General features: G+C 39.6%; 1 pseudogene; it reads left to right on the forward strand.

Moving 5' to 3' along the window:
• Nucleotides 1–12,985: 12,985 nt before the first annotated feature.
• Nucleotides 12,986–27,754, forward strand: part of LOC149224874 (plasma membrane ATPase 1-like) — a 77,513-nt pseudogene continuing 62,744 nt past the window's right edge.

The raw sequence follows: 27,754 nt of genomic DNA on the forward strand, positions 1-27,754 counted from the left end.
CAGGTACTAGTAATCGGCATGGTCATAACAATTCTTCATGCACTTGGTCCCAAAAAATATCGTCTTTGAGCTCTTTTCCGACATGAATCAAGAAAATATGGCCGAGCCTCCTTTCAGCTCGTTAAAGGGAACGAGAGGCGGTCGTTTTAAGCTCTTTTTCCGACCGTTTAACTTAAAAAGATTGCCGGATGTTTGTCGTTTCACACTCGTTATTGGCTCTAAAACGACGTGCTTCCAACCGCTTTTTTACTTTTTCTGGTCGAAGGCACTATTTACGAAAAGTACTCCTCGATCGTAATGGTCGGGCGGTTCTTTCGAGCATTGTTTTATACTTTTTCGGGCTCGGGAGACACAACTTTACGAAAAAGGACCCCCCTGGAGTTTTCTTTTCCGCTGTCTTTTCAGACTCTCTAAACAAGAAAAGACGCTGAGTTTTTCCTTTGTCAGGCTCGTTAAACACTTGATGACATCGGGCATCGTCGAAATGACACTCTCCAAGCATATGCTATCCCCGTCAAGCTTGTCATCCAAAAATAACCGGGGTACCTGCCAGAAATGGTGGGGAAAATGGAACTGTAATTGTCGTGTCGGCAGTATGTCGCTCTTGAACATGGCACTGGTCTGCATTCGTGTCGGGTGGGAATTTCTCATTTTGTTTCACAACTGACCTCCGTGGGTACGGGTTATCCTATTTGACCTCTCATTTGCTCATTGCCTCATCATCATACCCTCTGCTCATTTGATGTCAAATACTGCCAAATCCACTGTCGTGCCGCCGATATGTTCAAGAGAAGTTGACCTCTGCAATAATACAACCTCATCTGCTATCTCACACAAATCATTTTTCCTCTGTCTCGTGTCGATGATGTGGGAAACATTATGGCCCACCTTCGATCAAGGTCACTTCCTGTCGACTTCAACTCATTATCCAGGAAGGCGGCTTAGAGACTCCCTTCAGGTGCCTTAGAGCCTGCATGCCTCAATGGCAGGTTCTTCGTGTTCGACGCGAGGTTTTCATCATTGGCCTCCGATCGGATGATTCTGCGGGTGTTCGACACCAGCTCATTGATTCACACGCCGCAGATTGTACCTATAGTACCTTGAGGACCATTGTCATTATTGGTGGTACCTCTCGCGTCTGTTAACAGTTCTCATCATTGACTGGTAATCAGACGATGTTCATGCGTGTTCGACTTCAGCTCATGTATTCACATGCTTGGACTTGTACTTTGTTCGGGTCGAGACGGAGCGCAAGACCCTGGATCTCTGTCTGTTATGGTCCAGGTTGCGATTTTGTGGATGATCATTACATGACTCATTGATGGATGGCTGCGCCCATACCTGAGTCTTCATGGATGGCTGCGACCATACCTTATCATTATTCTGGTCTCTTTAGCTGGGTGGCTGCGTCCATTCCACAGACCTCTCGCACGTCTTTCGGATGGCTATGCCCATGCCTAGACTGCATGTACTTGATTATCAGAGATATTCAGTCCTTCCTGGTGGTGTTCCAGTTCGGCAAGTTTTATAAAGCATTTCACCCCTTCCACTCTCTCGGTCTTCATGCTTTAGGGGGCATCTGTTACACAGTAATTTGTCACTGTCTCCCTGTCAGTCACCCTACTATGTCAGGAATTCACAATAATCAAGTTCATGCCTTCTGAACTGGTCAGAAACCCACTTTTCTAAAGTTTTCCTCATCAGCGCGTCTGTTTCTAAAATACCCGCGCTGACCGGCGCTTCATAACAGACCGCGCGCGCTGCCAGCGTGGAAGCACACGACTTCTCCGCGCTGATCGAATTTCATGACCAGCGCAGCCTCTGTTTGTATTGACCCGCGCTGACATGGCCCTTTCCATTATGTCTTTGCGACGTCAGCGCGCCAGACCAGTTATGCACCCGCGCTGATCCAGTTTGGGCGAATTTGTTCCAACAGCTAGCCTTCCAGATAACTCCAGACTTGGTTGTTGGCCTTGTGAGTATCGCCTCCCTTCTATGCCATGTCTGTTCGACCCTTTGCAACTACTTCCCTTGAAGATAAGCTCATCCTTCCACCATTCAAGGAGACTCCTTCTCCTATATAAACCTCTACCATTACCATGAGCAGCTAGTTTGGAATAGCTTGGATTGTGTGGAGCTTATAGTGCTCAGATTGCTGCTACTATAGGTAGTTGGTGTGATAAGTGTGGAAGTGCTTGATAGCTTAGGGAAGGTTGTGTTGTGTTGCTTGTGTGAGAGAGAGAGTTTCTTGTCTTGGGAGAATCATTTCCAAAGGTGAATGCTTAAGAGACTTGCTGACTGGCCCCTCCTGAGAAGGATATCGACGTCAGAACACTTGGTTGTACTCTTCTCTGTTATTGATTAATAATAGATGACTACTATTATTGTTCCATTCTCATTTGTCTCTGCAATGGTTAATGTGAATTACATCCTTTCTGACTGATGTATAATTGCTTTTATTAGATTTCACGCTTGTGTTTGTTTTCTCTTCGTGTGTGCAGGTATCTATTCGCGGAGATCGCGGAGGATCGTGACCAGCCAGAGCGAAGGAGCGAAGGTGGCATCTCTTCATCAAACAACAGCGCTGGAATCCAAGTAGGTGTTCTTTGCCTATCTTTTAATTGCAATTAGGAACTTGCATAGTAGCATTGACTGATTGTTGCTAGACCCACTCTGGGCTAGTAGGGATCGCCTCTATCCGTAGAGGGGATTTGCCTCTCCAACAATTGGCCAAGAATGCATGAAACAATTTCTAGATATATTAAAGGGTGTACCATGTGTGCTAAAAGCAAGCCCGATGATAGAAAACTAGGCTTCTACACTCCACTCCCAGTTCCTTCTCATCCTCAGGAAAGTGTTTCCATGGACTTTGTTGGGGGACTGCCAAAATCTAGAAAAGGTCATGACTATTTATATGTTATTGTGGACAGGTTCAGCAAAATGTGTATTTTAATACCTTGTAACAAGCAGATTACAGTTGAACAAACAACATAATTGTTCTTTCAGCATGTATGGGTTCATTTTGGATTGCCCACTTCCATTGTATCTTATTGAGATTCCCGATTTGCTGGGAAGTTTTAGTCAAGTCTATGGGAACTGATGGACACCAGACTGAAGAAGAGCACAACTTTTCATCCACAAATAGATGGCCAAACAAAGGTGGTCAACAGGACAATGATCCAGTTGCTTAGAGGCTATTGCAGCAAGCATCCCAAACTTTGGGATGAACATTTATGTTATGTGCAACATGCTTACAACCGTGCTAAACATTCTTCTACACAAAGATATCCTTTTGAGACTTGTTTTGGTTTTATACCAAGGTCTCCCTTGGATTTTGTCTTTAGTAAAGACATAACAGTTGATGGACACAGTGATGTGGACAAAGCAACTAAGTTCATTGAACAGATCCAAGAAATTCACCAGGCAGTGCAGGAACAGCTAGAAAAGAGCCAAGCCAAGTACAAGGCAAGGCATGATAAGCATCGAATTGAACATAGCTTCCAAGTTGGTGATCAAGTCTGGCTGTACATCAGCAAAGACAGAATGCAAGGTGAAGGAAAGAAGTTGAAGCCAATAAGGTATGGGCCTTTCAAGATACTTGAGAAAATTGGTGAGAATGATTTTCGCCTTGATTTGCCAACTTACATGCACATCTATTCAGTAGTTAATGCAGAGAACTTGAGACTGTTTGAGCCTTCATTGATTGAAGATCCCGAAGAGCAAAGTCAGTTACCTTCTATAGATGATATGTTGCCTGAATATCTCAATGAGTTGCAGGAAAAAATAGTTCTGGACAGGAAGGTGAGAACTACGCGCAGTGGGGATGTTGAGTAGCTGAGAATTGGACTCAAAGGTTCAAAGCCAAGCAGTGCAAGATGGATAGATATTGGACAAGTGAGGAAGCTGTATCCTCACTTGATTAATGCTTGAAAACTAACTTTTGGTGGTCCAAAAGCCTTTTCAGTGGGAAGGCGTGATCCAAATGGATCCTAGAAAACCCTCTAAGTCTTCAAGCACTCGAAACTATCGCATGAGAAGAACTTTCCAAAAAGTCGGATAACACTATCGGTAGGCAAAAACATAGAGAAAACAGTGAAAACAGGCTTATCGGAGGTTTACAACAACTTTGCATCAGAGTCATTGGATTTGGCCGATCAACGACCCAGATCCGACCGACCAATCGCAATCGGCGGAGGCCATCAGGAGGCTATCGGAGACTGCCACTTAAAATAATGTGATAGTGATTAGCACGGTCAACAGGGACCATCAATCAAGCACGCAGGTTGACGGCCTGGGTTGACTCATGATATCGCGTCGAAGAAACAAATGGGAGCGCTTACCAACGGCCCGGGGCTCATGCAATATGTGATTGCGACTAGTCGCATCGCAAGGTCGCATCGGAGCTACATAAGGAGCGGGGCCATGTACATATATGTGATGTGATAAGCCGGACCCGACAAGGCTATCGACGATATTATATATATTTTGAAATCCAGAAAGCAACAATTTCCTTTGTATTTCACATTTCCGCCAAATGAATGGATTACGAAGGAAATGCGCCCGATGAGATATTATGGACCCGAAAGAGTTTATTAATGTTGTTGAATACTATTTCAATTCCGATATGAACGGGGTTTCATGTTTAATGTATATTTTTAATATAAAAGGGAAATTGCAAAACAAGCGGGATTTCAGGAGGAATAAAGGCGGTAAGTGGTTTGGGCTGGGCTCTGCCAAAGCCCATACACTGGTTGCTACATGTCCAGGCTAAGGAGAGAGAAAACCACCCTCATCAAGTGGTTAACCCCCGTACGAAAGGGCCACCCAAAATGAACCACAGCCGTTGGATCTGGATCTCCCAGATCAATGATGGAGATGCAATGTCGACATACAAGCGGACCCGATAGTAGTTATAAGGCGGATCTATAATATTTCAAATCCGATGAACAATGATTTGGCAGATTTTCTCATGTTTTGCAGCGTTTTGCTGTGTAAGCAGAAAACGACCATTTTTTGGATTTTAAAGGCCCGATGACCCACTCCGTTGCAGAACAGGTGGCCACCATCCCTGAAAGCATTTAGCAATGATTGCTAACACTCAGAGGGGGATCTGAACAGACAAAGGTTGGGAAGCCAGAGAACCCGAGAAGGAGAAACGAATAGACAACGCAGATTGGCTTTAAAGCCATAGAAGACAGCAGACAGAGGCAAGCGGTAGTACAAGGCAGTGTTGAGACAGAGCAACAGAGACAGAGAGTCAGTAAGGAGAGTCTGTGTACTCAAAAGAGACTTGGGGGATCCAAGTAAAGCCTTATTGTTTTGTATCTGTTGTGTGAGGCTCAAATTGAGCTCACTGTTGTAAAACTCTATTTTGAAGACATAATAGAGAGGTCACCACTAAAGGTTGGACCAGGAGATGTAGCCCAGGAGTGTTGGGTGAACTCCTTATTAAACTTGTTGTGTTTATGTGTGTTGTCTATTATGTTTCTTTTACTGCTTTGTTGTTTATATATTTCGCAATCTTATCGATCCATTGCACAAAGTAACATAGGCAAATCCATGCACATGAGTCTGTAATACCTTAATAATTGTTTAAGATCTCCTTTTCATATCATTATAACCCCATTCACCATATTTCCCATCTGGGTCCACAAGGAATTAGCCTCCCCTTTCCCTTGTCCACACTTTGGGTTAGTCATGGAACGATGCCCCAAAGGTTGATGCAGCTAAAAGAAAAGAAAAAACATAATTTGGCCACTCTTAATGGGAAATGTACCCTAAAATGCAAAAGATGGTCGAGAGATACAAATTTAGCACGTGGGCAAATGCCAAACATGAGCTCTACCCTTATCATCATGGCCATCACCCTAGTTCCTAAGGCCCCTCATATTTGCCCCTTACATCTTTATGGAACCCATGATTGTCTTGGTGGGTGATGAACTGCCCCACCCTAAGCAGGTATTCATTGTTATATCTTACATATCATGCTCTCATCCCTTGGAGCCCCGAGCAGTTATAAAATAAAAATCTATAAAAGACAAAAGGCATATGAAGAAGGGTGGAAAAACAATGGTCGGGGTAACTCATGCACCACAATTGCTCCCTCCTACACTCATATACCTAAGTGTAGGCTTCCCTTGTTTTAGTTACCCTTGTACTGTGGCATGTGGCTTGGAGCCTTCCCCTAAAAGCCCCACTCCATTCCATCATTATTTCACATACCCATCGCCATTTGATGGATGTACCATGGACATGTCACCCCCTTAGAGTCCGAAGCCGCCTAATAGGGTCCTTGGTTAACCTCCTTCTTGAACTTGGAGACACTTGTATGTTCTTAAGCTCATTATGGAAGGGCATGGCACTATTGAAGTGTCCACTTGGTTTTATGATTTGTAAGCTCATTTACTCAATTGCACTAATGTTTGGTTGTATGGGAAGTTGAGGGGACTCAATGGATCATCTACAGGATTGCGGACTCAATGGATCATCTACAGGATTGCAGGTGGGTCTTCGTCTGGGGTTTGGTCTCCTTATATGGGGTCCAAGCCCTCCAGAGTGTCATATGGGCATTTGTAGCGTTAGAGTTGAGAACCATAGGTCTCCACCATAACAGAGAGCAGATTGCCACTTCATGGGATCCTTCAGTTCCACTTATTCCTTGCTTGTTTCCACCTATTAGACTATGATGATGCACTTGGACCACCTTGCCCAATCCGCTCCACTCTTGCACCGCAGACTTGGAAGTTGATCTGAGGTTTAGATAAGGATGTGTCTCATCATGGGAGGTAATGGGAGGTCTTATATTGTTCATCAACCCTTACATATGGGATATAGGCGTGTTCGATCCATTTGGAGACTCATGAGAATGTTTTGTGCTCGCATAACCACTTTGGGACACCACAGGTCATTTTCTTGGATATCAAGGGGCTATCCCCTTTATCACTATGTGTGGAGCTCATTCATTCATCTTGGCACACATTGGACTCCACTAGGCCTTCTCAATGGCCCTTCGACCTATTGTATCTATTATTTTTCCCTCTTGGGTGGCTTATTTTGTAATTATGGAGCTATCTTGGTGGGCTTGTCACCAAGGAATGTTATTTTTGTACATTATTTTATTAGTTGGGGCATTGTTAGGCCTATTAGGCAAATCAAACCCCTTAGGGAGGATATATATTGATGCGATGATCATTTCATTTGATCATCACTTGGATTTTGATTCGTATATCTTCTCGAGAATTCTGCATTAGCTTGAGGACGAATTGGAGATTCTTGGTCTCATTTTTATGTTTGGATTGATACTATTCTATTTTGGAGCTTCTCTCTTACAAATATAATGGATGGATATACATTTTGTCCCATGTAAGTTTCTCTCTTATGCGAAAATTTCATTTTATGTTTAATGTATAGAATATTGCATCATGATGTTGCTTGTGCTCTAAACTTATGCGAAAATATTGAATCACTAAGTATGCTTGATCCATTGCATGTGTTATCCATTAGGTATGAAAGGTGAACGTTCCTAGGGGTTATCATTGAGGATTCAACCTTGAAACTCCATTATTTTTACAAATGGAAGTTTAAATCCTTATTGTAGCTAGGTAGCTGCTTCATTAGGGCATGAAAAGATGTAATTAGGATCCTTGATAGAGAAAAAACCCTAAAATAAATCTCATCCTTGAATCCATTCTCCCAATAGCCTAGGCATTGGTCTAGTCATAGGTGATCACCAAAACGAATATTTTTCTCACCTCCTTTTCTCTTTTCCAATCCCTAACCCTGGTAGGCTTCCTAGGACATCGCACAAAATCTTTTGTATCCATCCAAAATTGATGAAATTTGGCCTAGAGTTGTGTTGGTTTGTCCTTGAGAGGTCCTCCTATAGAAATTAATGTGTAGATTCAAAACTGCTCATGAAATTTACAAAATCACAAGACTTGAAGCTACTCTACTGATCTATGGAAGATAATTCACCATCTAGAACAAGAATCATAGACATGCAAAAGGAAACATCACACATGCACAAAGATTTATCTAGGGGAAAGCAGCTGCTCAAAACCTCTTACTATCTATATTGCATTAATCAAATAATAGAGACAAAATACATGTTCTTGCTCAAGCCTGAGCACACCATACAAGTGTATAGTCTATCCCTATGCCTGACTGACTGACTGTAACATCCCTGGTGAAAAGTTCATGTAATAAAAGCTAATAAAGGAAAAATAAGACCATGGTTAAGGGACACTTATTCCAAGCTGAATGTTGGGCAAAGATATCCTAGTGGGCATCACTGGATGTGTGTTTTGGTGAAGGAAAATTGGCAAAGGCAAAGGCAAATGCAAAAAGGCATTTTTGGCACATTTATTTATGAAAATAAAGGAAAATGGGAGAAAATGAAGGTAAAAGGTCACATGTTGCATGTGAGGAGGAAATTGAAGGAAAATAATGGAAAATGAAGAAAATATAGGCCTCATTAATAAAAAGGCTTCCAAGAATCAGTGGGAAAGCTTTTGCTAGCCTTTTGTCAGTTCAATTTTGGAGCTCTCTCATTATTCTCTCTCTCTCTCACTCTTGGTCACTTAGAGTTTTCTTGGAGCACTCTAGCTTTGGATCAAGGAAGGAAAAGCAAGCAAAGGGAAAGGAAGGAAATTAAGGACCAAGGAAAGGAAAGAAGGATCAAGCAGCTTTAGCATGAATACTTGTAGGTAACCTTTTGCATGTGTGATTTCCTAGCTAGTTTGGACATGCATGGCTTTTCATGTTGGTGTATGGTTCTCTTGTTGTTGGTGGCATGGTTTTTCCGGGTTATGACAATGGCTTTCAGCCTAGCCTTGCCTTTTTCCGGATGCCATGGTGTTAGGATGTTTATCTCGGTTTTGAGCTTTGGTTTGCCGGATGGATTTCAGAATCTAGGGTGGAGGTGGTCTCAAGGTTCATTCCCAAAGGCCTAGGAATCCCTTGACCGGTTTTGGAGGGATACACGGTACAACCTAAGGGAGAAGTCTCATTTTAGGGCCTAGTGATCAAGGTTTGGATTACATTAAATCTTGAGAGACTAGTCTCGGTTTAGTGCCTAGTGATCCAGGATTGGATTGCGGTAAAGCATGAGAGACAAGGAGACAAAAAATTCCTCAAGGATAATGATGGATTCTGGATGGCATTCCAAGTTCGGTTTGGTTGTGATCGGAGCACTGATTTTGGTCTGATCACGTTTGGTGAAGGTGGAGGTGATTTAACCTCTGGATTCCCTTAGTTATTCTTGGATTGGTTGTTATATGAGATTCCACATTCATGCTTGGAATATGGCACAGGGGTGACTGGCTGAAAGATATATTTGGTTCAGCCATGTCTACAGTCGGGTGGTACGTGGAAGTCTCGAACCTGGTCAGATTTGCCTATGACTAATAAAAGCTAAGTTTTCTTACTTTTCACTGGTTTGTATGTGTATTTAATGGTTGTCATATCTCTCATATTTATATGGTTTTATGCTTGTCGTAAGCATGGTTAAATTATTGGTTCATGTCATGCTTATTTCATGTATTTACTTGTAATTGTTAAATGGATGGATGAAAGACCTAATTGATTATATAATAGTTCAATGGAGAAGGAGGTGATCCTTCTGGTTATGTTTCATAAGTTCTTTCGGTCATTTATGCTCTATCTTGTATCCTAGACCTGTAGGTTGCATTGATGCCAAGTGTTTGACAGAATGTCAGTCCCGGTTGGGGATGCTTAGGCCTAATCTTGAGGTTGATTTTTGATTTATCAGCATTGTTATCATGTCTTTGATGGATTCTGAAGGTTGTAGCAAGTTCTGGGTAGAGGCTGGGATTATGGGCTAGAAAAGTGGCTCAAATCTCGGGATCGCTGGCATAGGTATGCTGATAAAAGTCCATAGTCGCTAGCACATAGGCCTACGAGAGAAACTTTGGGTTGTTAGACGTTGTCATGCCTACAACATGAGAGAGACCAGGGGTTAAAAGGCTTAAATCATCAGTGGGACTCAGGGACAGGATATCTGAGTGGCTGACATGTCTCCTAAGGGTGTTTTTGCTGATGTGGATGGGTTTGTTTGATATGTTTTGTCGGCTCCATTTCCTTAAGGTCACCAAGGAAGTTGAATCCCTTATAGTAGCCTGTCTCGTCGCATGTTTACCCTGGCTGGCCAATTTCTTGGGTGGACCTAGGAGGAGTGGGTGATACATATTGGTATCAAATCATGGTTGCGCTCTCCTTGGGTGAAAGTGTTGTTCGTGCATGCATGTTAGTTTCATGTGTGTCTCTTACACTTGCATTCCATGTGCTTGTTGCATTGCATCATGTTGATCATGATTGTAGTAAGGTTGTCATGAGGAACTTGATGTGATTTTGTGGGATGCATCATCGAAAGTATATGACTAGTTGCATATGGTTATATGTTGCTTACATGTTGATTATATGTCGCTTGACTACATCCTTGTATGTCAGGTGCATTCTTGAATGTTTTGATTACATGTATCAGTCTTGTAGGTTGGTTACAAGAATTGATCACTTATGCTCGACTACATGTGTTCATATGTATGTGTAGTTGATTAGACATTGCTTATGCATGTTGATAGTTTCATGTGGCAATGTGTGTAATGGAGTAATGATTGTTGTCAAGCATCAGGTCATACCATGAATTGTTGATATGGCCTTGCATTGATGGCTAGACCCTAGCTAGAATGATGTTCATGCATTGATATACTTATTTGATATATGTTTATATGCTATTATGATTATGTTATACATGTATCACAGTGATTTGATGATCTTGCAGATAAGGTATCCTCCCCAAATTATGTTAAGGTACATTGGTTTATTGTGATTTGGTTTAGCTGACATAGTATGCCTTGTAGGAAAGAGATCAAATGGCTACCAAGGTGGTAGAATATATAGAATCTCCATATGCATCAAAGGGGTAGCGTGGTGCGAGGTACTCTTATGACTTGGCAGACACATTGAGAAGCCTGAAGGAAGAAATAAGGAGTTGCAAAGTAGACAATGACAAAATAATGCAAGCATAAGAGAAACAAGCAGAGGTGAATGTGACACTACTTCAGAGTTAGTCATATTTGCAGTGACATGGAACACTTCGGATTAGCCATGGACAACAAGACAAAACTAATGGGGCATATGGTAGTAGGTCTCCTAGTGGACACAGGACGGATAGATCTGACATGATCAGAGATGGCAGGTTGTTGGATACTCTGGATAGGAGGTGGTCGACACAGGTACTATTCTAGTTATCGTTTTGATAGGCATCATGATTGTCATCGTTATCATCCTTACAGGAGGAGTGATAGGGGATACTTTCCGAATGAGTTTAAGAAAGCGAATCCACCTACCTTTGATGGAGAGATGAAGAAATCACAGGATGCAGAAGCATGGTTGCTTGGTATGAGGAAATTCTTCTAACTGCATGATTGTTCAAAAAACATGAAAGCAGAGATAGCCACTTTCAATCTCAAAGGCAAAGTGAATATTTGGTGGGAAGATGTGAAGAATGTCAAAGATATACATGAGGAATATTTGACTTGGCATGTATTTGAAAGTCTCTTCAAGAAGAAGTATTTGTTGGAAAGATACTATGATGACAGAGCTAAGGAGTTTTATGAGTTGCAGATGGATTCTATGACAAATGACGAGCATACTAGCAAATTTTTGGAGTTGTTGAGATATGTACCTATTGTGGTATTCAACAACCCCCCATTGATTAATGATAGTAGTTAATATTACTTCAATAAATGGGGACCCTTCAAAAAATCTATCCAAAAAACAAAACTTAGCATTTAGGCATTTCTTTTATTTTTTGGAATAAAGCAAAGATAACAATCAAAACCCCTTTTTTTAGAAAAACTACTAGAAACTTACCTTCACACATATAGCATGATTTAAACCCACCAAAAGACCTTTCTAACCCTCCAAAATCAAGAAAAATGATTAAGTAAGGACTCTATGTTCGAAACTATCATAAAATCCAACATAAACTAAGTCCTTAAGCTTTTTAGGCTTAAGTCTCGCATCGCATAGCACCATTCATAAAGGGCCCACTTTAAAAAGGCCATTGTGAAACATGCGAGATGCGAAACTATGATGGCATTGTAACTTTTATCGCATCGCATTTCGGGCGTTCAAACGAACACCATGTACTTACCACCAGCTGATATTGCAAAATGTGATTAATTATGGACCCACTCCTTAGATATCATTAGAAAATGTTTTAGGTCAACCACTCAGTAAAAAGGGTCTTTTACATAGGATAGACCTGGCAATTAGCTACGTTTTGGAACAACTAACAAGCGGCTCGCATATTGCATCTCGCAAAAACACAGCGGGAGGTAAGAAAGGCAGAAAGGCATATTGCGATCTACGATATTGCTTCGCAAATCACACAATCGCTATCATCACAGTTCAAAGGCTCGTCACCCTAGAAGCTTTCTTCCCGTTTTACGATGCAAACATTTATGAGCATTAAAGTTAAGGGATAACGAATCATTAGTGGGCATTTAGTAAGAGATAACTGCATTTATGTGTGAAAAGCCATTTAAGGTGATATGATATCTTCTTACGTGCATTCAAATAAAACTCTTTTTATCACCTTTACAAGATATCTACATTATTTCGTTTTTACATTCATCTTTGTGTATCCGATAGCTGATTGTTCTTCACTTTTAGGAAAAGTACGCAGAGCAAAGCGTTGAGAACAATGGTGAAGAAAGGCATGGCAGTCGCCTCTGAGAAGTAAAAAATGACTCCTCTATTTACGGATACTACATGCAACAGAGAGGGAGGAACCTCTACATGGGAGGCTATGTATAATATTTTGGAGGAGGAACAACCGAGGATTATGGAAACAAAAATTACATTTGACGGACGTGATTCCTCAGACACTTCCATGCTACAGACGTCATGCTCATTTTTGCACCACATAGCCGCGCGACCGAAGATAATCCCTTATACCGACATGGTTAAATGGGTTATCGATGAAGCCGACATCTCAGATAGAGAATTCAGGTCAAGAAGCCAAGTGGTTATGGGATATTTTAGCCCAGATAACCTACGGCTTATGTACCACCTACAAGAGCCACAAGTCATATACAACAGGCAGTTCGTGGAGAAGTTTGCCAAAGAAAACAACGACCTAGCAAACTGCACCTGGATCTGGTCCAATAATGAGGAAAAAATCAAGAAAGACAAAAACGGTATGTACACTACTTCATCTGTTTGCCCCCCTCATAGTTTTGCAGCGGCTATGTTATGTAGATTATTTGGAAGACCCTATAGTACTAAGTTCTCCCCAAAATGGTTGCCGTTAATAGATGCAGCTGTTAATGCAACTGTAATGAATTGGGCACAAATTCTGTTTGACAATTTAGCAAAAACAATTATCGAGTATAGAAGGAAAATAAGTGTTGCTTTAAGGGTTTACCCTCAATTTTTTATGAGCGCCTATGTCATGGGTACAATTTGTTTTAGTTTGAAATTCCCTATCATGGGATGGAAATGGACTATTCGAAATCCACTTCCCATTCACATATACCACAAGGACATGTGGGAATCCAATTTTCAACCACATTTTTTCAAGATTTGTCATGGAGTTATGCTCCCTATTCACAAGCAGCTTTATAATCGAGATGCCCCCAGGTTTTCCCAAGAAGTTGAAGTAGACATCCTCCTGGTGGCCAGATGGTTTGGGGAGGAAACATTTACATATATCAGGGTTTTTGGCAGCATCACCTCCCCCCATGTCCTCCCATACTATGTTCCAGATAAATTGATGGCTAGAGAGATAGCCTATCAAATAGCTAGTGAGGGAGGAATGAGCAAGACATTGAAGGATTCAAAGAAGGCCATCTAGCCTACATTCCCTGTACAGTGTGGAGCATTTTCATTACATGACCTAGGGCATGCATTCAAAGAAGCAGAGAACATGCTATCTCTACGATTACCTAAATTCCCTGGAAGGCAATATGACCCATTCGACACTGTCGAAAATTTCACCACTTTGGTGAAAATAAAAGTATTCAACAATGAGGCGGATGCCTTTGATGATATATTTTTGTAGAAAAACACCTTCATAGAGGTGAAGCATATGGCACAACTACTTTTTGACCGTGAAGATCTGGAAAACTTTTACAGTTACAAAGAAAGGAGGTTAGCAAAGGTCCCATTGGACCAATTATTGATTGAACCAATAAGGGAGCCTACTCCCAGTGTGACTATAGAAGGTGACTCCAAAGAAAATTCTAAGACTGATTCTGGAGCGGAATCTCAAGAGAAATCTACCAGGGAATCGCAATAGTCATCGCAAAATGGGAAAAGCAGAAGCATGGAGTTAGTAAAGGATACAACCCAATCTACACAGAAGATAGCTGAAGAAACTTCAGCTAGCAAGTAGGCTGAAATCCCTACTACCTCTGCACAGCCAATAAAACCCCTGGTAATCGATTTAGAGGAAGAGTGGGACAATTTTAATAAAAGCCTCAACACAGAGGAACAGGCGCCAGAGTTGCAAACTCCACAACAGAAAACAACTCTGGAAATTACAGTGGAAGAGACTACAAATACACAAGAGGTAGAGCACATCCCTGCCACCCCCACTTCTGAAATAATTTTGAGAATTGAAGAAATTCCCCCTCTAGATGTGTTCTATAGCCCACAACATAAGGCTGTGGTGAAAAGACAAAGAAAGAAAAGGAAATTGGACTCTACAGTTGTTACTACCCATGAAAATGAATCAATGGATGTTCTATGGAAAGACTTGCCCGTTGATCCATCCGCCAACTTTACTAGACTCTCACAGTTTGTAGGTGCTTACGCTATAACGACCATGGACAAAGCAACATAAATACAAATGTTGCTTAGAGAAAAGGAAGATAAAATAGTGTTGCTTGAGCAACAATTACAACAAGTAAAATCCGACTAGTAAGCAGAGATACAGTTGGCCAAGCTTCAACAGGTATTTGAACATATGAAAATAGAACATCGAACCAGCTTAACCGAGAAGGAAGCACAAATGCAGGCAATAACTGATCTACACAAAGAAGATCCAAAAATTGATCAGTTTGTTACCGAAGCACTTGGTCTTAACTCCTAGCTGATGCACAGAAGAATTATTCTACCAAAAGATTTCACAGTGGAAATCTTAGTGTGAAACAAGCGATGAGCTGACAAGTCAAGTCGTGGAAATGAGACTTGAATACGATGAGATCTTCAAAGAGGTCTCCGATTTTATCGCCTGGCAAAATACAAAAGATGGGAGAAAGGTCGACCTGCCCAAGCTAGAAGAATCACATAAGGAAATCCTATTTGCGAGCTGGGATTCTCGGCTTAAAGAAGCAGAAAAGGCAATAGCAGACGTGGCGGCAGCAACAAACAGTGTCATAGAAAACATCAATGAGAATTTACATAGTGCCAATCTTGTGGCAGAGTCCATTCTGGGTTTCCTTCCTAATGCGAAACAACTTGAACAACAATGGAAACAGGCAGTGACAAAAAAAGCAGAAGTGATAAGGCAAACGACCAGGTTAAACTGGGAGGCATATTGGCAACATTTGGTAAAGCCTCATAGCCAATGGATGACCTTGCGATGCCTAACCACTTCTACGGAGAAAATGGCGCCAGCATTGACCGATGTCGTATTCGCTGGACAGTTGAAAGCTGAAGTTGGCCAACCAACACATCTCAAGCCCATGATACATATTTGCGATCTGAAAGATCAAATGCAGGATAGTTAGTCACCTTGTTTATTTTCATTTTGATTTTATTTTTGCAGAAATTGAGGCAGGTCGTTTAAACCTCCTCAACTATTTTTGTAATAATCTATTTTTAGTTTTATAGTTTTAGTATTTAAACCCCTCTCATGCATTTAGAGAGGGGTCCAGAATTTTATTAGAAACAATCTTCGAAACATGGACTTTTTTCCCTTTGAGGAAGTTCTGGTGAAATTAATGGAACATGATTTATTTTCTATGTGATTTAGCATCTTCTACTGAAATTGCACTTTTGTGCTCTTAGATGATGTTGAATGGACTGAAGAGAGATTAATATTGCTGAAACACATGAGTAGGACGTATTATAAATGGTACTTTTATCTTTAATCATTTTTACTTATGTATTAAGCAATGATTTCTTCTCGAATTGTTTATATATGAAAGTCTGAATCTTGATTACCATTATTGAACTTTTGTATGATGGTGATCTATATTTTATGCTGAATATATGAATAATTCCTTATGCGATATATCTTTCACAATCGTTTCAGCTAACTTTTTATACGAAACTATTATTGTTAAAACAGATTCACTTCTCATCACAATTGAATGATATTTATTACCAATGGCTTTAATATATTATTGTAGATCACATACATCAATTTAAATCCCGGGTATATTTATAATTAGATAGTGCTTAAATTAGGATGAAATGCATGCGATTGTTAGTTTAGATTAGCTTACTTTTAGCTTAGACATTACTTTAAAACCTCTTATATCAACCCATTAGCACACGCATTAAATAGATTGGGAAATTGGTCCCATTATCCCCAGTGGGAGCCACTACTCCAAACGGAAAAGGAGTTGCCAACCAAAGTCCGGATCGGGTGGTTTTCCCCCATGTTGAGGCAACGATTTTTGAGGCTTCAACATTTTGTCACTAAAAGGTGGGCCTGACTATGATTGGAAATTAAAGCTAAATTAACATGCCATTCTAAGAGTAAAACTCACTCACCCTCACCTCCAACTTCTCGAAAGTCTTCCAAATGCCTTGATCCTAAGCGAGAAGTTGCACAGAATATTATACAACCCGTTGTTGAAATCCCAAACAAGCCAAATCTTTCTTCTTTTACCGAAGCCCCTGAAGTTCAATCTTTGATTCATAAATTACAGGGAATTTCGCTATCTCAAGAAGAATCTGAGTTATCCCAGGATAGTGTTACCTCTCAGTTCACTCCATCTCAACGGTTGACTAGAGCACAGAGTGAAAAGTTCGGAATTCCTTTGTTCAAATTTCCTCTGCCAAGCCGAAAGAGAGCTAAGAAAACACCATTCGAATCTCACAACGAGGTTCTATCATCATCTTCATTCATTCCATCTATACCCTCACAAGATCAATCATCCACCTCACCACTCCAGATCGTGATTCACACAGGTACAGAAGCTACATCTTCTTCTACCCAATCACCTTCGAACACTACTACTACACCTTCCCCTACCCACATACCAGCAATGGCACAAAATCCTCCAAGGCCATGGACAAATCCAGGGGTTGTTAGGATGGCTGGACCTTTACATCAATTACCAGCACACCCAGAGAAATGGTTGCCCAAATTCAATCCTGATAATGGCCTATTAGCTGAGGAACATATAAATAATTTTATGTTGTCCATTAACTTGAATGAAGTAGAGGAAGAAGACGCAGTTGTAAGATTATTCCCATATACTTTATAGGGAGCAGCGGGATCATGGTAATTTTCGTTACCATCAGGTTCTATTAACAGTTGGGATGCTTTTCAAGAGAAATTTTTAACTAAATTTGGAGATGATAGATCTACGACTACCCTAATCAATGATCTCTCCAATTTGAAAGCTGAACCGAAAGAACCCATTAAGGACTTCAACTCTCGCTTCAATAAATTATTGAATAAGATACCAACGACATCTAAGCCTAGCGATGAGGTCCAAAATGAGTGGTACATCTCTGCTCTACCATCAAACACAACTATCTTCGTTGATAGAGTTGCCAAACCAACTTTGGCAGAAAATATGAAAGAGGCAATAGCTGTGGAAAAACACATTAGAAGAACAGAAATCTAAGAAAGTAACCTTCAGAGATGACTCTAAGAAGAAACCACCAAAAGATCCTTTTGATCTTGAAGGGTTACAGAAAGTCCTCAAGACCATGTCTAACGAAATGGTTGATATTAAAAAACAGGTAGCAGAGACTTCCTCTAAAAAACCTTTTAGACCATTTAAAAGGAATTCCTCTACTGATCCTAAACCCCCAAATGCCATATCAAATGCTGACTCAGATGGAGAGGAGGACGAAGTTTCAACAAACGAAGAACAAACAGACGATGAGGAAGTAGCAGAGTTACAAGGGATGTGGGATTTTATACTTCCCAATGAAGAAACTCAAGAAGCATTACCTGTTGCTACCCGAAGTAAAAATCTTGTTGAATTGTCACAAACAAATCCAAAATAGAAGGCTTCAATGCCACCCCCTAGGGACAAAGCAACAGGTAAGAAATCTGTACCAAAATCCACTCAAACTACACCTACCCAGTTGGATCCTTCTCCTTCATCTAAAACTTTGATAGTTTCTGATGAAATGGAATATAATATTATTGATGATATGAAGAAGACTAGGGAAAACATCACATTTCATGAGCTTAGTAAATTGAAACATCAACAGAAGTTACTTCTCAAAGAACTTAAAGTAGTACCTACTGCGCCGCTTCCTGCTGCCGTGATCTCACAAGCTGCCCAAGAAATGGGAAGACCCCCTAGTGCTTCTTTAAACAAGATTGATCCAACTGATATAGCTTTAATTGGGGGAAGATCAAAATCCCACACTCCGCCATTTCTCCTTACTTTTGAAGTCTTTAACAAAAACTTACACAACTGTCTAGTTGATTCTGGAGCCTCATCTAACATCTTACCCAGAACGGTTTGTGAAAAGTTGAATGTTCAACCTCAGAAATCTGTTGTATGAATAGTTCAGTTAGATCGCTCTCAAGTCGAAGTTGTTGGGGAACTTAACCAAGTAACCATCAGACTTTCATCAAACCCTAAAGTTTGCCAAGTCATTGACATACTTGTAGTTGACATTCCTGAGTTCTATGGCTTAATCCTTAGTAGGGATTGGTAAAAAAAACTTCATGGTTATTTTGCAATTGACTGGTCTCACATGTGGCTTCCCTATAATGGCAAACCAAATCAAATAAGGGTTGATCGCAAGAAGCATCAAAAGTTCATAGTGACAGAATTAGAAGGAGAAAATGAACCAGTTGTGTATAGCAACAATATCATTGGAAATTATTCTGTAGAATCATTTCTAGGGAATTTCAATGCTCATACTTCACCTTTCTTAGAAAACTCTATTGTCTCTCAAGTTGAAATTTTTTCTCAAACAGACACTTCTAAATGTGTAAATTTTGTAGATAAACTTGTAGTTAGATCTTTATTTTGGAAATTATTTTTTGATGGATCTAAATCCAATGATGGAGCAGGAGTAAGTTGCATCTTAGTCAACCTAGAGGGGGAAAAAACTATGTTAGCATGCAAACTTGAATTCGATTGCACAAATAACACTGCTGAATATGAAGCACTAGTTCAAGGTTTGTATAAGGAAATTGGCCTTAACGTTAAATACCTCCAAGTATTTGGAGATTCAAAGATTGTCATAAAACAGGTGAGAAATACTATACACTGTTTTTCAGGACATTTGAAACATTATCAGTCATTAGTCCAAGACCTGACTCTCCACTTTACAGCATTTAATATTTCCCCTATTCCAAGACTCCAGAATGCTAGTGCCGATCTTCTAGCCAATGTCGCTTCCAAGCTTATCCCACCAGAAGATTACAACCCAGATCGATTTTCCATTGAATTAATTTTTAGGCCTTCTATTCCTGACAATATCACCAACTGGAGAGTCTTTAATAACAATCTAGATATCATAAGCTTCCTGACCTCAGAAGGTTCTTACGATGACCAGATAGTTGATGAGGACCAGCATGATAACCAACTTAAACAAGAAACAGTCATTAATGCTATACCAAAATCTGTAGTTAAGTTGGAAGATTTATATGACCTTAAAGACAGATTTAAACGATCCACCAATTCAAAACTTCAGAGTTCAACTTTGAGGTTTGAATTGATCAACCTTGGGACCGATTTAAAACCTCAAAATATTAACTTAGGTCTCGGTCTTACATCAGACGAAAAAACAACTTTTATAGGCTTGTTGAAAAGATACAAGAATGTCTTTGCATGGAACTATGAAGATCTCAAGACATATGACACCTCTATTATTCAACATACTATTCCCATGATATTTGACGAAAGACCTATTCAACAGAAATTGAGGAAAATCCATCCTAATTTAGAAAGTCAAATTAAATCTGAGTTGAATAAACTACTGAAAGCCAAAATTATTTTTCCTGTCAGACACTCCCGGTGGGTTTCCAATCTTGTCCCAGTCAGAAAAAAGAACGGCGATATTCGGATATGTATAGATTTTCGCAACCTCAATAAAGCTTGCCAAAAGGACAATTTCCCATTACCCCCTATCAAACAGGTCTTGCAATCAGTAGCAAACTTAGAATTAATGTCTTTCTTGGATGGATTTTCAAGTTATAATCAAATCTTAGTACAACCAGATGACCAGTTGAAAACTACATTCAGGACAAAGTGGGGCACTTATTCTTATCAGAAGATGTCGTTTGGATAGATAAATGTCTGTGCCACTTTCCAGAGAGCTATGGATATATCCTTCAAGGGTTTAGTAAACAAATCAGTAGTGATCTACTTGGATGATATAACAATATACTCCAAAAAACACAGTAATCATCTAAGAGATTTAAAACAAATCTTTGAACGTTGCCAAAGGTATGGAATTTCTCTGAACCCCAAGAAGTCTTTTTTCACATTAAGTGAAGGAAAGCTCCTTGGATTCATTGTGTCCAAAGCAGGAATTCATATTGACCCTGACAAAATTAGAGAAATTTCTGAAATACCTTTACCCCATAACAAGAAATCAATGCAATCTTTCCTGGGTCAAATAAATTTTGTTAAAAGATTTGTCCCTGACTTCTCGAGAATTGTTTTACCTCTTCAATCTATGATAAAGAAAAATTCTCTGTTTAAATGGGGACATTCGGAACATGAAGCTTTTAGCTTGATAAAACAAGCAATTATAAACGCCCCATCTTTAGCAACCCCAAATTTTTCCAATCATTTCATTCTATATACTTTCGCTTCCAAGAAATCATATGCGGCCATATTGACACAAGTGAATCAAGATAAAGCTGAAGCCCCAATCTCTTTCTTTAGCTCCAATTTGCAAGGAGCTGAATTAAATTACTCAGATGTTGAAAAACAAGCTTTTGCTGTTTTCAAATCTATAAAACACTTCAGACCTTTTCTCCTCAAAACCCACACTAAAGTCATAGTACCATTCTCAGTAGTGAGAAATATTTTAATACAAAGGGACGTAGGAGAAAAGAGAGCAAATTGGGTGACAGCCCTGCAAGAATATGACATAGAAATTAAACCAGCGAAAATTGTTAAAGGTCAAGGTTTTTGCAGGATGTTGGCAGGAGCATCGAATCTATCAGAATTGCAGCATTCAGGTGACGATGTACAAATCTATGAGGTAAGCCTCAACGACACAGAATCAAGGTATGCTGATATCATATTTTACTTACGGATATGCACCAACACAATTAAATTATACAAAGAAAAGAGCCTTGAGATTAAAAGTTAGGCAATATCAAATTGTCGAGGACGTGTTGTTTAGAACAAACTATGATTCTGTTTTACTTAGATGTCTTGAAAAATCTGAGGCAGAGAAGGTGTTGCAGGAACTTCACGATGGACCAACTGGTGGTCACTTTGGAGGTGATACCACAGCACATAAAATCCTACATGTCGGTTATTACTGGCCAACGTTGTTCAAAGATGCACACAGTTATGTAAGGAGATGTAAGATTTGTCAAACAGCTACTGGAAGACAGAAAAAACCCATGCTACCATTACAACCAGTCAACATTGACCAACCATTTGAACAATGGGGATTGGACGTAATAGGTGAGATCATTCCTCATTCTTCTAAACAACATAGGTACATCCTTATAGCCACTGATTATTTCACCAAATGGGTAGAAACAATTCCTCTCAAAGTAGCCAATTCATAAAATATTATTGAATTTATAGATCAAATTATCATCACCAGGTTTGACTTACCATATGCTTTGATGTTTGATAATGCATATTATTTTTCAGGCAATGCTATGACAGAATTTGCTCTTAAAAGAGGTTTTAAGCTTAAGTATTCGACCAATTACTATCCGCAAGGAAATGGATTAGCCGAATCCACAAACAAAAATCTCATCAAGATTATTAAACGAACTGTTGACCAAGACCAAAAGAACTGGCATAAGTCTTTAGTGTTTGCTTTGTGAGCAGATCAAATATTTTAGAAAGCCTCCATTGGCACTTCTCCTTTTAATTTGGTCTATGGGAAAGAAGCAGTCTTACTAACAAACATAGCTATTCCCTCCTTAGCCTTAGTTCAATTCATTGGAGAAACTCCTTCCTCATCTATGCAGGTTAGACAATTACAAATTCTTAAGCTTGAAGAGGAAAGGGAAAAAGCCAGGACCATGCATGCACATCATCAGCAGTTAGTCAAAGCCTCCTTTGATTCAAATTTTGTAACTTCAAAATCTTTTCAACTCGGAGACCTAGTATTAAAATGGGATAAAGCCCATGAAGAGAAAGGTAAGCATACCAAGTTCCAACAAATGTGGCTTGGCCCATTTTAGATTGTGGAACAATTAGGCCCATCAACTTTTTTGCTACAAGATTTATCAGGTAAGAGAGAATCTCTACCTATTAATGGACAGGTTCTAAAGAAATACTTTCCATAGAAGATGATCTCTTCTGTCCACTATATATTATTTCGTTTAGTTAAAATTTTCCTTTAGAAATAATAATACCAATTCAAAAGCATTTACTTTTGGTTTTACAAAGGATAGTCTCTTTCTAATTTTGACTTTTCACTTGTATAAGTAAAGATTGTTATGAAAGTAATCTTCACGTATGAAATATATAGTTAAGTTCGATTACTCTTAAATTGCATGTTTTCTGCCTTAATAATCTGATTTTAATGAAACTTAGCTTTAAAAAAGAAACTTCTCCTTTACATAAGTCCAGAAAAGTATATATAACAAAGCAAAGTCCCTCTCTAGAAAGGCATCTTTAAAACTCTACAATTGTCGTCCAGAAGCTCTTAGGGAGCCAATGATCCTCCCCACTTAATCAACTTTCATTTTTAGAGTGTAATTCTAAAATATACTTAAACTTAAAGGATAAGAGGTCTCATCAAGAGCTGACTTACCATGATCATAAGATTATAACTAACTGACATTACCAACACTGCATATCAAAACAGGGTAATGGCTTAAGATTATATTAATCAAAAGACAAGGGGTCTCATCACGAGCCAGCTTGTTTAGTTAAGTTACAAATCAAGTGAATGGCATTGTCAATATTGGTCACCAAACCAAGACATTATCCTTTAAGAAACAAAAGATGAAGAGCTGAAGCAACAATGAATTACTTCAGAAAAGAAAGAAAGCAATAAGTACACTTACGAGCTTATCTTTAAAATTGCATTCTGATTTAAGTGGGATACTGGATCATTGTTGGTTAAAAGGTAACCCTGTCGAGGCTATGAACGCCTGCTAGCAGCAGAGGCTCTACCTACGACAACTGAGTATACCAAAAACTGATCTGAGGAGAGACTTCTTGCTTTTATCTTTAAAAACCAAGTAAATACTGATGTAGACAAAGGGACTTTTTATGAGAAAAGAATAATCAAAAGAACGGTAATTAAGTAGATGTTGTTTTATTAATAAAGAGCAGTATTTCTTACCTTATATTCCATATAACTTATTTTATTTTCAAAACTATCTTTATTTTGGAAGTTTTAGAAATTTCAAAAAACTCTCAGAGATAACTGGTTCTTCCAAGTGAATCGCCAATTGTTGTGGTATTCAACAACCCCCCATTTATTAATGATAGTAGTTAATATTACGTTAATAAATGGGGACCATTCAAAAAACCTATCCGAAAAACAAAACTTAGCAATTAGGCATTTCATTTTTTGGAATAAAGCAAAGATAATAATCAAAACCCCCTTTTTTAGAAAAACTACTAGAAACTTACCTTCACACATATAGCATGATTTAAACCCACCAAAAGACCTTTCTAACCCTCCAAAATCAAGAAAAATGATTAAGTAAGGACTCTATGCTCGAAACTATCATAAAATCTGACATAAACTAAGTCCTTAAGCTTTTTAGGCTTAAGTCTCGCATCACATAGCACCATTCATAAAGGGCTCGCTTTAAAAAGGCCATTGCGAAACATGCGAGATGCGAAACTACGATGACATTGTAACTTTTATCGCATCGCATTTCGGGTGTTCAAACGAACACCGTGTACTTACCACCAGCCGATATTGCGAAATGCGATTAATTCTCGACCCACTCCTTAAATATCATAAGCAAATGTTTTAGGTCCACCACTCAGTAAAAAGGGTCTTTTACATAAGATAGACCTGGAAATTAGCTACGTTTTGGAACAACTAAACAAGCGGCTTGCATCTCGCATCTCGCGGAAACACAGTGGGAGGTAAGAAAGGCAGAAAGGCATATTGCAATATTGTGATCTCCGATAATGCTTCGCAAATCGCACAATCGCAATCAATGCAGTTCAAAGGCTCATCACCCTAGAAGCTTTCTTCCCGTTTTATGATGCAAACATTTATGAGCATCAAAGTTAAGGGATAATGAATCATTAGTCGGCATTTAGTAAGAGATAACTACATTTATGTGTGAAAATCCATTTAGCGTGATATGATATCTCCTTACGTGCATTCAAATAAACTCCTTTTATCACCTTTACAAGATATCTACATTATTTCGTTTTTACGTTCATCTTTGTGTATCAGTTAGCTGATTGTTCTTCACTTTCAAGAAAAGTCCGCAGAGCAAAGCGTTGAGAACAATGGTGAAGAAAGGCAAGGAAGTCCCCTATGAGAAGTCATAAATGACTCCTCTATGTATGGATACTACATGCAACAAAGAGGGAGGAACCTCTACATGGGAGGCCATGTATAATATATTGGAGGAGGAGCAATCGAGGATTATGGAAACAAAAATTACAGTTGATGGACGTGATTCCTCAGACGCTTCCATGCTAGAGACGACATGCTCATTTTTGCACCGCATAGGCGCGCGACCGAAGATAATCCCTTATACCGACATGGTTAAATGGGTTATCGATGAAGCCGACATCTCAAACAGAGAATTCAGGACAAGAAGCCAAGGGGTTATGGGATCTTTTACCCCAGATGGCTTATGTACCACCTACCAAAGCCACAAGTCATCTATAACAAGCAGTTCGTGGAGAAGTTTGCCAAAGAAAATGACGACCCAACAGACTACACCCGGACCTGGTCCAATAATGAGGAAAAAATCAAGAAAGACAAAAATGGTATGTACACTACTTCGTCTGTTTGTCCCCCTCATAGTTTTGTAGCGGCTATGTTATGTAGACTATTTGGCAGACCTGATAGTACTAAGTTCTCCCCATAATGGTTGTCATTAATAGATGCAACTGTTAATGCAATTGTAATGAATTGGGCACAAATTCTGTCTAAAAATTTAGCAAAAACAATTATCGAGTATAGAAGGAAAAGAAGTGTTGCTTCGAGGGTTTACCCTCCATTTTTTATGAGCGCCTATGTCATGGATGCAATTTGTTTTAGTTCGAAATTCCCTATCATGGGATGGAAATGGACTGTTCGAAATCCACTTCCCATTCACATATACCACAAGGACATGTGGGAATCCAATTTTCAACCACATTTTTTCAAGATTTGTCATGGAGTTATGCTCCCTATTCACAAGCGGCTTTATAATCGAGATGCCCCCAGGTTTTCCCAAGAAGCTGAAGTAGACATCCTCTCGGTGGCCAGATGGTTTGGGGAGGAAACATTTACATATATCAGGGTTTTTGGCAGCATCACCTCCCCCCATGTCCTCCCATACTATGTTCCAGATAAATTGATGGCTAGAGAGATAGCCTATCAAACAGCTAGTGAGGGAGGAATGAGCAAGACATTGAAGGATTCAAAGAAGGCCATTTGGCCTACATTCCCTGTACAATGTGGAGCATTTTCATTACACGACCTAGGGCATGCATTCAAAGAAGTAGAGAACATGCTATCTCTGCGATTACCTAAATTCCTTGGAAGGCAATATGACCTGTTCGGCACTGTCGAAAATTTCACCACTCTAGTGAAAATAAAAGTATTCAACAATGAGGCGGATGCCTTTGATGATATCTTTTTGCAGAAAAATAGCTTCACAGAGTTGAGGCATATGGCACAACTACTTTTTGACCGTGAAGATCTAGAAAACTTTTACAGTTACAAAGAAAGGAGGTTAGCAAAGGTCCCATTGTACCAATTATTGATTGAACCAATAAGGGAGCCTTCTCCCAGTGTGACTATAGAAGGTGACTCCAAAGAAAATTCTAAGATCAATTCTGGAGCGTGTTGAAAAGTGTGCAACAAGAAATGCTTGTTGAGGATGCAACAAGATGATGGAGCTTAGTGGAAAGGAGTCGCCTTCACTAAGAAGGCCCGCAGGCAATTTATGGCGCAAAGTCTATTTTTGGATCACAGCAGGAGCGATCACAGCAGGAGTAATCATAGCAGGAGTGATCACAACAGGAGTGATCACATCAGGAGTGATCAGAGTCTATTTTTAGACTGCTAGTCAAAAATAGAAAAGTCAAATATTATTGTCTCATAATAATATTTAGACTATAAACTTTATCTTATTCTCTTGGAGCACTTCAGTTTGAGCTACAGATGTGGCACATGCAGCTGACAGAAGGAAATACGCTTTTCTTATGTGTTAGTTGAGCTATTGCATGCATGACATCAGCTAGAACTCATGTGGTTGAGTTCTGTGGAGTTGGATGAGCAGTTAATGGAGTTGTGTTCAGTTTGACTTTGTTAAACTAGTTGTATTTAGTCTAACTGATCAATAGACTAAGTGATGAGTTGTGTGAATTAGTTATTAATTAATTCACTAATTATTAACTCATAATGCAACTGAAGAATACATCAGTTAACTCAGTGCATGTACAGTTCAGTGGAGACAGGTGTTAGAGGTTGAGATTGCTATCAGTTGTGCATGAGATTGTGCACATGCATGGGATTGAGTTATGCCAATGATCTTTGCGTAGTGTGGGCCAATACCAAGTGAATATAGCCTCTGCTCACGTGATTCTCAGTGTGGGTGATTCTCTTGAGGTAAAAACGAGATTGGTTCAGCCATTCTCATTCATTTCTCTTGCAGGATTGCGCAGTGGAGGCAGGCAAACAGCAGAGGAGATTTGGAGATCAGATCTGAGCTGTATTGTGTGTAACAGGTGGAGATAGTACTGAGTACTTGTGAGGAGTATTGTACTATGTTTGTTACATGTTCTCAATCAATATAATATACAGATAGTTGGGGTTTTGAGCGAGATTCTTTCCCCGGGAAAATACTTTGTTGATATGTGTGATTGATGCTTCTATGTGTGCATGTTATTGTTTCTGCTTTTGCAAATTGATGATCAACGTAGAGGAGGTTATGTATTATGCATGCATTCCGCAATAGTGTATAATCAAGATAATCTCTGTTGAATATGTGTTTATTATTCAAAATTTCTACATGGTATCAGAGCTGGTTGATTTGTAGAAAAAGTTCTACAGGATATCAAAGCGAGGATTGATCATCAAATCTATTATTCAGAAAGTGTTTACATTTTATTTCTTTAGGCCGAGTCTGTAATCGGGCCAGGTAGCCTCTGGATTCATCCTTCTTTTGGAAGGTGAGATATCCGGTGAATGCCCATACAATCGATCTCTGTACAAGAAATACTTTGTT

This window comes from Pinus tabuliformis, chromosome Q, assembly GCF_031772625.1.
Source record: "Pinus tabuliformis cultivar Carrire ecotype Pingquan chromosome Q, CPIR1, whole genome shotgun sequence".
Classification (NCBI taxonomy): Eukaryota; Viridiplantae; Streptophyta; class Pinopsida; order Pinales; family Pinaceae; genus Pinus; species Pinus tabuliformis.